Source organism: Eumetopias jubatus, unplaced genomic scaffold (assembly GCF_037043125.1).
Source record: "Eumetopias jubatus isolate StellerSeaLion01/CBP00866 unplaced genomic scaffold, mEumJub1_p1.0 scaffold_9, whole genome shotgun sequence".
Taxonomy (NCBI): Eukaryota; Metazoa; Chordata; class Mammalia; order Carnivora; family Otariidae; genus Eumetopias; species Eumetopias jubatus.
The window spans coordinates 45,587,616-45,593,104 of record NW_028274815.1 but is presented as its reverse complement, the minus strand read 5'-3'; positions in this window follow the sequence as shown (position 1 = coordinate 45,593,104).

Sequence of the window (5,489 nt, the reverse complement as noted above, 5' to 3'; positions counted from 1 at the left end):
CACAGTAAATGTTTAGCTATTTTTATCTTTTGGTTTTTCTTTCTTATCTTGGCACCTTGTCAATATGGCTTTCCTGGCCACCAAGCAACCACAACTAACTGATCACAGAACTTTCACTTCCTTTTTACCTGCAACAGTGGACAACTCAGACCTTCCTCTGAAACCTTCAATAATTCTCAGATAAGAAGTTCTTGACTTCTTCCATAACCACATTCCCCTTTGGTTCATGTCCTGCCAGTGTCCAGACTTATCTTCAAATTCTCATGGGTTGGGATTAGCCAGTCAACTAAACTAATCTCCTATCTATGAGCTCAAATCACCTATATCTCTCATCTTCAACTACCTAGTCTTCATGATGTGTCCATTTGACCAAACTCTACTAGCCTCTATCCAATACAGCCTGAAAATATTCACTCATTTGGTAAGCACTTATTAAATGAGGAAACAGACTCAGACTAGATGCTGGGAAATCAGAGGACAGTGAGCCTCTGAGTGCTGGCTAAGAAAGTGGGCAGCTGATACTTGATGGGGTTCAGGGCAAGTGCCCCAAAATATGCCACTTTTGATTATTTTGAATTAAAGTTACTTAGGAAACAGCTGGTGCAATAAGGATACTCGGACCCTCCTTTGTCTCTCTTGAAACAGGACCTAAATCTCCTATGTGAAGGCTACTCTCCCTGTACCAGAAAGTAGGGAGATATCCTTATCACCAGAAATAAAAAATTGGAGCTGAGAAGACTAGATAAACAAATCTTGTTACTTCTTCACTAATTTACTATCCCAAGCCCAAACTTCTTTGTCTTGTCAGTTCTTTACAAATTTACTGGTTTTATTTTGTGTAAAAGGTATAAAAGCTGCCTGCTTTGGTCACTTTTTTGAGTTCCAAAATTTGGGGGCTCCCATACATACAAAACTAAATTTATCTTATGTCAATTTAATTATTAGACCATCCAAATAGCCTTGAAGAGAAAAAAGGAAAATTTTTCCTCCCCTACACATTAGATGTATATACATATCAAATGAATTGCATAGCCCAGCCTCATAATACTTCCAGAGTTACACCTCTACATAGAGTGAAACTGCCTGGTTCACATCTCCTGCTTCTTAGGAGGCCATGCTCTGCATAGCATGACTTTGGATCCTTGGGCACAAGTGATTACCCAGAGACTGGATCTAGCCCAAGAAAGACAATCCACAATGTAATTAAAAAAAAAAAAAAATAGGTGATCTATGTCATATAATAGAAATTATTTGGGCCAACAATAGGCTCCTTTATAAATCTGAACCAAGAATACTTGGGTCCATTAGAGATAGGAGGTAAAGTGGAGGATACTGTGAAAGAGAGTTTTGTGCCTTGGCAAGCTGTGCTAATTAAACATTAATCACCTTAAGTGTTTGTTTGCTAAAAGGACTCACAGGGTTTATATAAAACAGCTTTATTACAGGCAAAAAGTATAGGTCAACAACAGCAAAAAAAGAATATACATTGAGAGGGGCACACAGAGCTCAGACAGAAGCTTCTTTGCTTTCCTTTCTTTGGATTGGTTCACACAGAACCCACTCTATCTCTAGGTCCCATATTATCACTAGTGTCCATACAAAGCACCTCAGCACCAAGAAGTCCAAAGTCAACTCATGGAAGAGATCTTTTAGAATGAGCTATCTGACCAGCCTTAACCACTAAGCCAAATTTGTTATTTCTAAACAATGCTGACATCCTTCTCATGGATGCATGATCACAGAACATCATATATGTTTAGTTAAAACATTCCATAGTGTTAGTCAAGTGTCAGTAGTTTTAGAGATAAACATGTACTCAGCCAGACCAGTTGATATTGACCGTTGTTATGCATGAGTTTAAACTATAATTGAGTAGAAGTTATGAGTAAACATCGGAAGCTGTTCAGTTGAAAGAGAAGCATAGAGGAAATAGAACCTAAAAGTGAAGAAGAGTGAGCAAAAAGTGGGAATTGAGGGAGACACATGTTTTTAGGACTTTCTCCATCTTTAATGAATTTCAGATCTCATTCTATTTTCTGTTTATTCAAGTAAGCTCAGTAAGTACCTGTTCTCTATAAAAGAAGACAAAAACAATACTCTAGGTAGATCTTTCTAGATATGGCAGCTATTGTATCTCTGATCTGGGTTTCTGAGAGAAATGTTGAGGTTTAATGGGGGCCAAATAAGTCATTACCTCTTCTATTATGGATTTTTAACTAATTGAAATTCACAGGAGTGAGAGACACCAAATATTCCTTTACTACAAGGAATCAGGGAAAATAGAATAGAGTAGAATGCAAATTCTTTCAAGGCAATAGTTCCTATGGAAAAATCCAGAAATATGATTTAAGCCTGCCAGTTCCCTGTATCAGTCTCAGTAATCAGATAAACCAATCATCCTTCCTTGGGAAACCATGATTAGAAATAAAGAAAAAGACTCAAAGTGTTGTTGTAACTGAAGTTCTCTGACAGGAGTATGAGAACAGGGTTTCCATAATAAGGGAATATAATTGACATGTTAGAAAATATTAGTGATCTGTTAAAGCATCATAGACAGGAACTTTACCTAACTAAAGTTCTATTTGCTCTTCTCTTCCCTGAGAACTGGCCCTTGGAGCTACCTCGAATTCATCCACATATATTAGAGGGACAGAGAGCACTCCAACCCACCCAGAGTAATTTACCTTACTTAGCAAAACACTGAAATTGAAATTCTGGTTAATGAGGGGGGCACCATAGCCCCTATGGCAGTCCTTTGAGTTTAGACAGAGGCAAATATGTGCTATAGGAAATCAGCCTGCCACTTTGTACTTTTGTAGTAAATAAAAAACTAGTTTCAAACTTAATTCATGGAACATTCAAGAATTAATCAGCTTCCCTTCACACTGGTCTCCCATTTATCTCTGTGCTTCCAAGATTCTGACACCATAATTAGGGAAGCTGAAATACCGAAATAAAAGCATCTACTATAGTCACTTCTCTCCAGTTAGGAACGCAAATTATTAGGGGAAATCTAGAAGAATGCCTGCAGAGATGTGTCTTCAAGTCCCTTGTTACAGAGTGTTTTCATAGAATATCCCTAGGGATACTAATTGGCTCTCCCGGTGTGCCCACCCCTATACCACATCAGATTTCTTCTGGTTGATGTCCATGTTAAGAAGCAAAAAATAAAGTTTTGGTTTCAAAAGGGGATGCAAATGTTAAGGGATATCAAAAAAAGAAAATGTATGTAATATAAAAACTAGTCATTTTAAGAACACTGATCTAATACTAAATTTCCAACTTACCAAATAACTGGAATCAAAACAGGAAGTTAAAAAAATAAGAGAGTGCTAAAGTCTTCATTATAAGTAGACAGCATTCAAAAGATACTATTGCATTCTTACATTTGATAATGTTAGAAAAATAGTTTAAATATTTTTATTTAAATATAGCTAAAATTTAAAATTAAAACATGTAATGTTCCAAAATTTATGAAGGCAGATGAGATATAGTCAATGCAGCAAATAAAGAAGACAAAGGAAACAACAAATTTGATCTTATTGACCCACCTCTTCATGGTGGTGTCTAGAATTGGGTGATCTGCAGGGATAGAAGAACCTCATTTCCATGTAAGCACATTCTCCATTTCTGTATAGAAGCCAGCCAGGCAATTGGGCCCTTCTGTGAACCTAACTCCAGCTTGCTGAGTTCATGAACAGATCTGAAGTTCCCATATCCTACTGCTATAAACTTAAAACTTGCCTTCCTTATCTATAGTAATCATTTTCTTCATTTTCTATGCTGGTTTAAAAATACTTAACTCTATAAGGCACTTTGCCACTTACTATAGTTCAATTCTTCTTGAAGCCTATAGTCAAGAGTGGCCAATGGTTTTATTAGATTTTTCTTGTTAGCCCGAGGCTCATATGATTCCTGTAATCACCAGTTTTACCCTGTGTTAGGCCAGCCCACTAATTTTACATTCATTTACCTTTTCTCTAGGAAATTAAAAAATTTTAACATATTATGCTAAATGGACACTTTTTATTTTGTGTCATTAATTCTACTAAATTATGACATCCCTGATGTTGATTTCTGTTCTCATTCTTTGAGAAACACCATGCTTATTGGCACTAATGAATTATGACATAATAATTGCTATGACAAGTAGAAATTTCCTCTCAACATTTCCAATAATTTCTCAAATCCTAGAAATTTTTGTTCTGCCCATCTGTCTTATGTGTGGTCTAGATATGTAGAGTAGGACATGTGCTCAGACAGAGCCAGATACAAGCAGGATATGAAACTAAACAAGGTACTGAATTTTGAGATAAAAATGGGTAGAACATACATTGATAAGCATAGAAAACAGACTGGAAGTAATACATTTAAACATTATCTGTGTTGCTAGCTTGATGGCAAGAATATCAAGTTTTAAAAATTCTTATTCTTTGCATTTTAATAGTTCTACATTTTCTATAAGTATTATTTCTACAATATAAAATAATACATAATATATACATAGATATGTGTAAATAGAATATTTAAATAAATACGTCAAATAAATGCAATATGTAAATAGGTACATATTTCTCAATTAGTCCTGAAATAGGTTAATTTAAAAACATGATACCAAATTTATTTCATTATAACAGAAATAGTTCATTTCCTAGAATGAACCAGACATTTAGAGCTTTATAACTTAGAACAAGGCCACTCCTATGATCTCTCTTTGAACATTCCTTTTTCCTCCCTATAAACATTAACAGAAGAATAAATATACTGAGACTTGTTTTTCTTCTCTGCCACGTTAGATATATAAAATTCTAACTTTTTTTAAATTTTATTTTATTATGTTAATCACCATACATTACATCCTTAGTTTTTGATGTAGTGTTCCATGATTCATTGTTTGCGTATAACACCCAGTGCTCCTTTCAATATGTGCCCTCTTTAATACCCATCACCAAGCTAACCCATCCCCCCACCCCCCTCCCCTTTAGAACCCTGTTTGTTTCTCAGAGTCCATAGTCTCTCATGGTTCATCTCCCCCTCCGATCCTTCCCCTTCATTTTTCCCTTCCTACTATCTTCTCTCTCTCTCTCTCTTTTTTAACATATGTATTTTTTGTTTCCCAGGTACAGGTCTGTGATTCATCAGTCTTACACAATTCACAGCGCTCACCATAGCACATACCCTCCCCAATGTCTATCACCCAGCCACCCCATCCCTTCCACCCCCCACCACTCCAGCAACCCTCAGTTTCCTGAGATTAAGAATTCCTTGTATCAGATCAAGAATATCATGAAGCATACAAAAGTAAATACATTCAAATCAATATCACATTTCAGCCTTCTAAGCCCCCCCAAAAAATACACCCTAACTGAAAAATCTTAACTGAAAAGACTTTTGAGATGTGGTGATGTTAACTGTACCACAACAAAATCCTGAGTTATTGGCTACTCTTAAGTCTAAAGCAAGGCATCCCATATTGTGATTTATAATTT